Source organism: Temnothorax curvispinosus, unplaced genomic scaffold, assembly GCF_003070985.1.
Source record: "Temnothorax curvispinosus isolate PA1 unplaced genomic scaffold, ASM307098v1 QBEX01000632.1, whole genome shotgun sequence".
NCBI lineage: Eukaryota > Metazoa > Arthropoda > Insecta > Hymenoptera > Formicidae > Temnothorax > Temnothorax curvispinosus.
In genome coordinates, this window is record NW_020210412.1 from 447,434 (window position 1) to 459,517 (window position 12,084).

General features: G+C 38.0%; 1 protein-coding gene across 4 annotated transcripts in view; it reads right to left on the reverse strand.

The window, feature by feature from the left end:
- The window catches only part of LOC112456336 (homeotic protein antennapedia), a 148,774-nt gene that overhangs the window by 77,658 nt on the left and 59,032 nt on the right, over positions 1-12,084 (reverse strand). The gene's annotated exons all lie outside the window — the stretch shown is intronic.

Genomic DNA, 12,084 nt, shown 5'->3' on the forward strand with positions numbered 1-12,084 from the left:
TTAGCCGGAGAAAAGTTAAGTAGAGATTTTCTACAAATTTATCGGCTTTGCGCCGGTTTACAATTTTATGTTTTTCTTAGTGATGCGACTTTCTTTACAAGCCGAGCGAAACTTTGAGAATCCGCGAAGGTGATGGGACAGATAAGGCTAATTCCGGGTATTTCGCACCCCGCTGCGATACGTTGAAGCGCCGACCATGCCTCGGCAGAGACAAACCCCTTGCTACACAGCAGCCCCTATCGAGGGAGTAAAGGGCGGTGGCGGAGAGTGGACGAGTGTGTGGGTGAGTGGAGAGCAGGGCAGAGCAGCAGCGTGCTGCCCGCACCAGGCGCCCCTTCGCATATTTCACCGGGAATTTACGAGCCTCGATACGACAGGGAAATTGCAAGAATGGCGGAGTAATCTATCTCTCCTTGCCTCTATGGGCTCTCTCTTCTTTTCCCAGGTTCCCTTTCCCGAGCGCCCTTCTTCTCGCACACATATGTATAGACACATAGATACTTATATGTGCACTCACATACGCTTGGGAAAAGAAGAAAACTCCGAGTTTTTCCATATAGATAAAAAGAATTTGTCCTTCCATTTCAAGTCACTGTTATCTCCTAATTGTATTATTGCGATAAGAAACCGATCTGTTAGCTGCCACTATGAATTCTTGATAAATGCTAGCAATTTTCTTACTCGCGCACGAGTGCGCAACAGAGAGGAAGAGAAAGAAAGAAAGAAAAAAGAAAAAGAGAGAGAAAAATCATTATATCCCTGATATAATGTAGGGTATATTATTAAAAAGTTAATTAATTAAGAATAGATTACATAAATCATAAGGCAGTCAAAACAATAGCGTTTCAACCCTCCTATTGCGCAATAATTATGCGGAAGATTGCCACGACCATTCATCCGACTTGTTTTATCGCCATTTTCCATCCACATCTTTCACCTCGTAGGGGTGAATAACGGCCGATACGCATATGCTGCAATTACGGGGTATATATCAAACTTATTCGGAAGCACTCTTGAATGAGATTCAGAATTAACATAAGACAATAAATGACTTATAAACATTTAAAAGAATAAGCTTGAATATTTACTTAAGTAAAACTTATCTTGATATTGTACAATTATCCTGCTTTGAAAATGTCTACATTATCGGAACTTAATTGAAATGTAAAATTATGATTTGCCGAAAATTGTGCTACACTTGTCCACTCGCGGTTCACAATTATGTTCGCCGCGTTGTTTAAACTGTGAAAAGAGTCACGGCCGACATGTTGCTGGACACGATTATGTGTAATGTACCACGTTTTGTAGGGAGAAGGACACTCATACTCAACGAGTCAGCACGGAGAGAGAGAGAGAAAGAAGGAAAGAGACATAGAGGGGGGAGAGTGAAGGGAGAGAATGAGTGGAGGCACCATAGGTAACTGTACTTGCTATACATGGATAATACATATACACGGAGGAAGAGAACCCCCTGTGTCACGGCTCGGTGTGTGCACCTATATCCACATAACGTACTGTATCGTACCCGCGGCCGGCGGCCAGTTTAATTTAACACAGCAGCTGTAATCCCATCCATTACGCTCGCGGTAATATACGATCGCTCGAGATTCATAGTCCGTTTTTTCACTAATTAACAGACGGGACAAATCGCTCCACCGATCCGCGCCCTCCCCCTCCTCCTCCTCTCTGCCACCCCTCACACCCCGCTGCCATCACTCTCTCCCGCCGCGCGCGCGGACTCTTCATTCTCTTTTCGTCCACCGATGAACGCATTGTTTCTTCACACTCAAATTTACACACTGTTTCGCATAAATTCGAATGTGCTTCATTCGCGCTATTGCCTCGCAATCCGTCCGAGTGTCAGATATCAAATTCCTTGCTTTTTTCCCCGCTGTTCCGAAATCATTACACCTGGCGCAAAAGGTTCCCTAATGATGATATATTCGTTGCGTTTGCTATACAGAATCGGCGCATGATATACGTGTAATTTCTCTTGTCGTCATTGAAGCACTTTTTTGCAGAGCGGGTGTTAAACGGTAATTAAGAGAATCGATTGATCATTCTGCGCAAGCATCGCGATGGCAAGTACAACATGTTCGAAATGCTTGGAGTAGTAATAACTCTCTTGCCAATATGGGAGGTGTGACGAGTCTGCTGTGACACTTGTGCGTAAAAACACTTTAAAAGAGATAATTAACACGCATTCGTCAGAGAGGCTTTAGCCGATGAATCGAATACAAATGACACGTACGGAAGAATCAAGGGACTGCTCGATTAAAATGAATGAAGCAAGAAACAAAAAATTACGACATGAACATGAAAGTAGTAAGATAGAAAAACGAACTACTGTTAAAAATCATCATTTCAATTTATCAAATGTTTTTAAGATTTGAACATGCGTAGATTTTGATTGTTAAATATCTTTTCTTTAATATGATAAATATTTTTAATAAAAATGTATATTACGTTTCGCGTATAGTATTAACATCGAAATGTTAACAATGTTATAAAAGATAGTTAAAAATCGTTCTGTTTTACAATTAGTATAAAGTTCCGGGATATGCTGCAGCAAATGGCAAAGAAGAAAAACATCGAGTAAAGAAGATAGGTGAGTGCTATAGTAACGCGCAAAAGAGAAACGAGGGATAAACGGAGAAGATGAAAATGCGAAAAGCAGGGAGGAAGAGGAATGAGTTAAGAGAAGGGAGAGATGTGCCACGGTGGTTCTCGGTATAACACCAGGCGCTCTCTTGGACGTCGCGTCTGCGCATTCGTAGACAGGGTGAGCGGATTTAATTTGATGGACGCCATCTCGCGATGCTTAATTAACTAATTAATTTCACACAGTATAAAAACAAAAAGATACCGCTTGTCGACCTTTAATGACTCTGACGTTGCGATAACTGCCATTCGCGGCTTATAAAGTTTCGCGTGTGAAAAAAAAGAAAAAAGAAAATACAAAGATATGTTTACAAAGCCATAAATTTTATCGATAAATTTTTTTGTTAGTTTATATTGCATTACTGCGATAAATTTCAATGTAAACAAGTCAGCTCGATATACTCGACATAAAACGTCCATCTGCTAAATTCGCCATTTATCAACGACTTCGTATAAAATAAATCTCGAAATGTCCGCATGTGTAAGCTTGTCGCAGTTTTTACTAGTTCATTTCTTGTAATTATCGCGAAATGCACTAATAACTTGTCCACGATGTGTTGCTTCGTATAAATAAACTTATGCAGAGTAGCATAAAAAATGACAAAACAAAGAAGAATGCCATTCCAACGTCTAACGCGATACTGAGGATAGCGTAAGGAACGAAAAGAAAATGGCCGAGGTAGACAAGATTTGCATTCCATAAAGCATATGCCCATGCCGCATGGAATAAGAAAGCTGCTTGCTCAGCACCGACGAGAATACGTACCCGATCTTAGGGTTAGAAAAACGGGATTAGAAAAACTCTACGAGCATAAGGTTTGAATGCGTTCATGGGAGTAAACTTAAAATGAAAAAACCGATAGAAAAAAAAACGCATCTTTATCGTAAACCAGTTATGCTAAATATTATCGAATATAATAACGCTGATAATAATAAAAAGCAATGAAGATATAGGAACAAATAAGTTTATAGATACATCAACGATGCAATTAAATAATTGCTAAATGAAAAAATTAAACTAAATTTTAAAAAGAACGTAAAATATATTCTATTTCGTATTATAATTTCTTCCCGAAGTTTTGTCCCAAGTATTTGTTAGTAACAACAGGGAGATAAGTCAGGTCATAAAGTTGAAAGCCTCATCCTGTATATATGCTAAACATAATTAAACATAATAAAATTACGTTACGTGCGCACGTTCCCGAAGTAAACCGCACATTTAAAATAGTCATAAAGAATAAGAACGCGGAGGCATGAATATGTAATGGTGAGTCGGGACTTCGCGATGAAAAAGGTTTACAATCGATAAACAGTAAATGAGGGCGCGCGTATACTTAACTTGAGTTATAGGAGTCATTTTCAGATAGATGCTCGAATATTCTCGGCTATGTAAGCATCTCGAGGGGTAGGAGGGGGTCAACGGAAGGCGGGAGAAGGTAGCGGCAGATAGTCGAAAAAAGAAAGCGAAGAAAGCGCGGCGTTGTAGGGAAACAAATCAACTCGTCTGTTGGCTCGTCCCAAGTTTTTAGTGGCGAGGCTCCAAATATTTGCTTTGGTTGTTCGAGCCTGATTCGTGCACGAGATGTATATATACCGACAACCGCGAGTCTAGCGGCATAGGCAACCTCGCCCGACTTCTCCGCTACCCGATCTTACGGGTCCATGCAGTTGAGCCAACAACCCACGCCACCCCGTCGTTAATATTGTTGCTTGTACGATTGCAACCCCTCGTCGTTCCCGGACACTATCCCATCCTCTCTCTCTCTCTCTCTCTCTTTCTCTCTCTGTTCGATACCCGGTCTAACCTCGCGAAGCCGCTGCCAAGAATAAGCTGAAAACGCGTTCATCATGTCCATTATTATATGAATGCCATAATATCGCTACTACGTCGTTCTATCGTCGTTCCGCCGTCACTATAATTCCCTAAACCACTTTCCTCCTCCTCTCTCCGCCTTTTTTCCTTTGTAGGTGCACTTTTTCAGACTACATTTTCAGCTATTATCCTTGTCAGATTTCCCATTCGTTCTTTTGTTCTCACGTTGTTCCAAGAATTGGCATAATATCATGGCACATGGCACATGAGAGATTTGAGCTATAGTCTCTAATTTTTTGTTAATATTACGGTTCAATTACGTTGTATAGATCATGACCAAGCCAGGAAATGTATTTGCTTATTTTTTTATAATCACACCATAATTGAAATTTCAAGGAATATATTGACATAAAATCTTTGCGTTTTTTGTCATCTTTCTTATTTTAGAACGTAATAGAGTTATTTACGTAATGTTAAGTTAATTTAGACCTGATATTAAACTAGTGTACCTTATTAATAAATCCGCAGTATGCTCTCCTCAGCAGTTATCTAGGCAAACGGGGATGAATTATTAAAACATGTATGCAAAGTTATGGAAATATACTCGCGACGACACAGCGCAATGTCTCGCAATTACACTATTATAATGCAAGTTTTCACGAGAACTACCATTGATACTAAACTTATTTTTAGACAATTCTAGTGCAATGGCTTTATCCTGCAATTACTTCCTTTTCGCAAAATTCATAAAATTATGAATTTATTTTTAGCTGATGCCTGTAAAAATATTCAATGTTCAAGAAGTTAATACTGTATAAATTACTTTAGTATGCTAACAGATACCGATGTTTCAAAAAAATACGTTTAAAATGTGATTCCATCTTTCATACAATTTCAAAAATATAATTTAAATAAAGCCAAAAATATATTATCTTTAATTATTTAAACATAACTATATACGTTTTATATAAACATGAATATTTTGCTGTTAATTTTCTAGTAAATTAAAGTTAAAAATTCTAAAGCCAAAATAAGATAAAAAACAAAACCAAAATAAATTTTTACATGTATAAATTATCAAGATACAGCGTAAGTAAGTTATTAAAAATTCTACTACATTGAATAAAAAACTTTGAAAATATATGCATAGAGAAATTATTTTTACTTACTGTAAATTCAATTTAAAAAGTCACGATTTTTTGTTTGTCATAGTTAAATTATTATATGCCTAATTTTATTTATTTCTCATAACGATAAAGACGTATACGTATAATATCAGTAATAACATCAGAAAAGAAGCGAAACTCCTGACATAGAAAGTAGAGAGGCAATAAAAATGAAGCGCGGCATCTTTCCCCAGAGATACCTCGCAGGTTGACCAAGTATCGGTAACTGAAAGTTATCGTCTATCTATAAAATACACATGATTTCATACATATAAGTATGAGCGCGCGAACAAGTTTGGATTTGTACTTATAGATAGTCCGCGATATTATTGTCGCGCAATAATTTTGAATTGGCAAAACCGACTCATAGAAGCATAGGGCAATTAAACGTACAATTATACCTATCGTCCGTAAACATTGTTAAAAAAGATAAATGTGAATGCTCTTTCGATAAAATACTTCATTTAATATATACGTTGTCTGACGACGTGTTCCGGCATCATTCAAAAGCGGAGCGGTAATTTCGACTCTGTTCTCACTGACGGCGACAGCATATTTATTAACGCTTGGCATCCTGACAGCTACTTCTAGAATGGGCTGTTCGGATACCGAGCGTTTGTCTTTAACGAGTCAACTGATGAACGAGTCTGTTTTACGCCGAAATAGATTCGCGGCAACGAGGATTCCCCGTTTATTTCAGAAACAAAAAGAAAAGATCTCATACTACCCAGAACTATCTTCGTAAATAGCATCTCTAATATCACAAGAAATTCTCTTAATAATTATTAATACACACACAGTAAGGGAAAAAATTATAAAGTATATTATTTTCCAAATTTTTATGGTCTCACGAGTCGAAGGAATATTTTCTGCCGCTGCAATGCTAAAAATTCATCGAAACAAGAACTTGTTCTCGCACACCTTTTACAAAACTGACATCGCATGCGGCGTTTATCTGAATTGTAAAAGACTATGCATTAAGGAATTTGTAATTCTGGGTGAGACAACGTGATACGTCACGCTAAGTAGCGTGTACTATGCTACGCGGATATGCCAGTGGTAGTTGGATGTGCACCCCGATATGCACAGTTTACTAATAATGCACATTCGAGTTAAGGAATGTGAGGTTTCAAGCCGCAAGAAGGCCCAAGGAGGCAGCTACACCGTCGCGGCAGCGATCAATCAATGTTGCCCGTCAGACGGTAAAACAATACGATGTTACCACCATAATTGACGGAAATCTATCATCCGCAATTCGCGTGTTCTTCTACCGTAGTGCGCTTTAAGATCTCAATACTTGGAGAAAGCTGGCCTGTATGTCAACAACTCTTCGCACAATATGCTCTATATACCTTATTTATTCTGCTTTCTATTGAATAAGATATTTCCAATAAATAAACTGCATTAAAAATTTAATGTTTTATAAAAATACTGTGTTTTACAAAATTTATACTATACTTTTTTATCCATCAGTTTTTATACTTAATTGATATTAGTAAGCGTCTATTATCATCGATAAATATATTTAAAAAAATATTAAACAAAAATAAAGAAGAGAAGTTATATAACTTTTAATATATCTCTAAAAATTTCTCGATAAAGGATAGAAGGTTTGTATAAAGACAAAAGAGAAAAGCTACATGATAACATGAACGTTATACTGATGGTGGAAGCGTAAGCGTGAAAGAGGGTGGGAGATTGGTAAGCCCGAAATCCTTGAGCTTAACTAATTCCCGCATGAATTACGAGCAAGCCACAGCTAATTCCAAATAAATATTCGGAATACAGATTATGTTAAACGCAGTTGATGCAAATTAGATGATTAGCAGGAGATGTATGTACCCTCGATATTAGTGTAATATACTTAAGACTCGTCCTTCTATTCTTAAGAAATTTGACGAACGCATTTTTATATACTTTTTATGTATAGTTTCTGTTTAGCTTCATGATATTCTAAGGACTCTCATATATATTTTCATATTATTGCATATTAAATCTATTTGGCATGATTTACTTCTCATTTATCATTTCTTTGAAATAAAAAGAAATGTTGATTAATATCATAGCGACATAATTGGCGATCATAAAGAACGCTTTACAAAGGGGATTTGTGCTTGAATCCAGCATTGTAAGCTTGACAGTGAATTACTGGTGGAGTCTGGTAGGCACTGGTCGGGAATCTAAGTGGCAAGTAGGTAAGTAACTTGGAAGTTAGGGGGTTATACTCCCTTGCACGGACCCGATACATGTGCGGAACGCGTAAATGTACATGGAATCTGTGATGTTCGCTATGTGTGCGTTTGCATGTACAAGTAATGTGGAATATATCTACCTGTGGCCACAATTTACCTCCGTGGTAAACTCTAGTAGGTGCCTACGGCAGCAACTCTACTCTAATGCAGAGTAATGTTGATTTATATCTGCATTAGTTTCATTTCACTCCCCCTCATTCCTCTAATATGGCCACCATTTGCTTATTTCCGCCATTATATTTTGTTAAACTTTTATTAAATTAAATACAACACACGCATTTGTTCCGACATATTTATATAAAATCGTAATAACACAAACTCTTAAATTGTATAAATTTTTATATGTTTTTCGAATAAGTAAACACAATATCCCAAAAATGTACATGTATGTACAAATCTATATACAAGCAATATATACACATCTGTATGTAATACTTATGTAATCCAGTTTAGCGAATGCCATTAATTGGTTCACAAAAATAGACATTTTTCATAACGTTTCTATATCAATATTTTTCATATTTATATGACAATGTCCGACATGTAATATGTAATGCTAGTTGGTTGGCAGATTGCAATGAGAGTATGGCCAAATTATTTTGAATTGTTCACTCGTACGGATTTATGTTACACAATATGAATGTTAACATCGTTTTAAACTATGCATCATGTGGATCTTAGAAGAATCAGCGACTCTTCGAAGGACGAAGGAGAGTGAAGTAATCCTCGTTATTAAACCGGTACGCGTGTGCGCGCCGTTCCCACACGTGCGCGCGATCTCCGACGTGAATACTCCAGTACGTAATTTCTAAATATGTGATTCTCCCTCCCCCTCTTTCTATCTCTCTATGCATAAAAAAGATATACATATGTATACCTTATACATAACTTAACATTGCGAATCTTCGCGATGATACCAAGTCAAAAATGTGAAATAAAAATGTGCGATGTGATTATATTACGAATAATTATGCAATAATCTAATTCTCCTAATTTCATAAGTTTCAAAACAGTAAGCCAAAGACAATTTTACAGTATAATGAAACAAAAACATTTGTTACTATAGCTTGACACGTAGACGTAGTATGTTTTATCGCAGTTCTAGTCAATATTTGTTATTGTGCAGCTATACACGAAAAGATTCATATATCATACAGCGGTTCACAGAGCGAACTCTACATCGTTATGCAATATTGGTGTTAGTTTTCTACTACGTTCAAACAAGCAAACCTACTTAAGTTCTTAAATATTAATTCTAATTTTTCTAATCTAATATTAAATTTGCATGCTTAACTTTTAAACTTTCATTAATATTTTTTATTGTTTTTTAACTTACTTATCTTTCTCTAGAAAGCACACCTGATAAAATACAACCCCATACCATAATAGTATAATAGTAAAATTTTATAAACATGTTTACGCTTTCTTGAAAAAAAAAATGTTTTTTAAATTTCTTCTGTTATAAAATAATTGCGTGACGATAGATTTGTTTTTAATTAATATATTGCCTAATCAATTATACTACAGCAAAAATTATTATCCGCGGCTATTAATAGAATAATGGAGTAGAGATAGCGCAATTCGCAGAGGGGCATAAAAAGATGGACATCAGTCGCATACGGCGCAGTACGGCGTATTGGCATTATACGCGAATGACACACATGTATGGCGTAAAACCGTACGGTATACAGACAACGCGACTGCCGCCTATAGCAATCGCGGAACGGCGCGGCGTGCCGGGTTTCTGCTAGCGGTGGGTTATGTTCACCTGCCTCGGCGGTCGGTCAGGCCCCGACCGACGCGGTCCGTAACCGGCTCGGCAGCATGTCACCCTCTTGCGCGGGTGACTCTATGCCTGGTTCCTTTTACTTTGCAGTCTCGTCACGCCGTCCCTTCCATGCCTTCCACTGTAGAAAAGCGGAGGCGCACGAGCGCGCAGACTTTAGGGCACGTTCACAGCGCCCGGTGGTTGTCGTTCGCACCCCCATTCGCGATACTTGCGCGGACTTCCGCGCGCAATTGACGAATAAATAAAAGATAATTGTGAATGGAAAATTACAACCTCAATCAATTACTTTCTCTTAAAAAACGTTCGAGATTAGTCTAATGTATTATAAATAACAGATAAGTAGACTTTATCGTAGTATGCAACATACACACGTCCTGATAATACTTGAAATGTGTTTAAAAAGTTCACATTATTTAGTTATGCTAACTCCTCGTGAATAAATAATAACGTGTTAACGCGGCAATTTTAGCAAGAATATTAGATATTGGCTACATTAGAACTATATTATCTTCATAATTATTCAATTCGTTCTTTTTTATTTCACGTAGTAAATTACTCGATTAAATCAGAGCGCTTCCAATAAATTCCGTACTAACGTGCATGGTTCGCAAGGTTACCATTTTATAGGATTTTAATCATGATATTCAACGCGCTCGTTCCTGTTCCACCGGTTTCAGATAATTCTTACGCAAATGTCTGTGCTTCAAGTCGTGATAATATTACGGAGTTGGCTAGTGCGCGCGGCCTAGAAAACCTTTAGCTAGAATAGGCATCTAGAGTCTTAAGTCTTTCGTCATCGATACTGATTTATGTGAATTGGGCCCATGATTTGCCTCTTGATCCGTTATATAATTGTGCGATAAATACGAGCGTACAATCGTAGCAAATAATCATCTTGATAGAAAAGATATGTACGAAGGAAAGAGAACAACAAGAAATTAATAAAAATTATTTTGCGTTAAAAATTCGTGATATTTTTTTGCGCAAGTCGTCTTGTGTAACTTTATTCGTGTCCAGTATATTAGTTTGCGCGTACGAACCAGTTACGGTAGACGAAATTCTGTAATGAATATTTCATTACTCGAGAGAGAAATGTATTAAAACGAAATATTAAAACCGGCGACACGTGTTATTAATGTAGATAGAATGTAGGAAGCGTAAAAATCACACGCGTCTTCTTTCTCGCCCGCTAAATCCCATTAAACACTTAAATTCGTATACTTTTTAACGTCAACTTGAAAGATGAGTAGCCCTGCAAGCCTACAGGCTATTTACGCTGAAACATTGCCCGACGTGTAAATCTGGTAACCTTTAGGGGGCGGCGATTTGCGTACAGAAACGGTGAACAATGGGAAATCGACGTTCAAGGAACAGCAAAACGCATGTGAAAACCAGAATAAATATCGTGCAAAAGAGTGTCATAAAAAGAAAGAAAAAGGGACGACAGCCCATTCCATAGGATCGAGAAACGATGGCGAGACCCATGACCCCACCTCGTCGTCATGGCACGTCCAATGCACGGCCAACGAAGAAGGAGAAGTATTTTCGGCTAGGAGTAGGCCGTCCCCTCTCAACGCGCCGCGTCCAGGGAAAGATGGAAAGAAAAAAAATCTCATAAGCGGGACTCTCGTCGAGAGTGGTCTCGGAGAGTAGAAAGGTGGGCATATAGCGAGCAGGTTCTCACGCGAGGCGAAAGAGACGGATGAGAGGGGAAGATGGCGGCCGCCAAAGTCGCTAACCGGTTGGTCCGTCTTTCTAGATTCCCCTAAGTTCACGACGGCGCCCCAGTACTGTAAATCCAGTTTGGTCCGAGAGTGTATCCGTGTTTTGCAATTTACGCAATCACGCAATCGTTGCTTTTGCAATGATTAAAAATAAATGCGTAAAGTTCACACAAGATTTTCAAAACTTTGTGATCGTTTTGACAAAACTTTCGTGCAGTGGTTTATTATTATTATATTAGACAATTCTTTTAGAATGTCACAATTAAAAATTCTACGACTCATCATCTGTCAACGGCTGCACTTGTGATTTGATCGGGCTGTGTAATTGCTTTACACAATACAACGGAAATGTCACTCGTATATCCATTATACATACAATTTTGCGTGCAGCATTATTTTTGCAAGAATTTTGCAATGCATTTTCGTTCGCGTTATATACTTTGCCGGCAGCGTAATAAATCTGTCAGCTGTAAACCGGTATCCCAAAATTTATTGACGTTATCACTTGAATGTAACGCTGAAATTGTGCTGCGTCTGCAAAATGGGATATACCCCGTGTCGATATAGCGATCTTTGAATTCCCGAGATCTTCGTTGATCGCGCCATCGTGCTTTGGCCCAGCCAGCGCCTTGTCCTACGAGAGTTCTTAATCCCACAAATACCCCGTAAGCGTTGCATC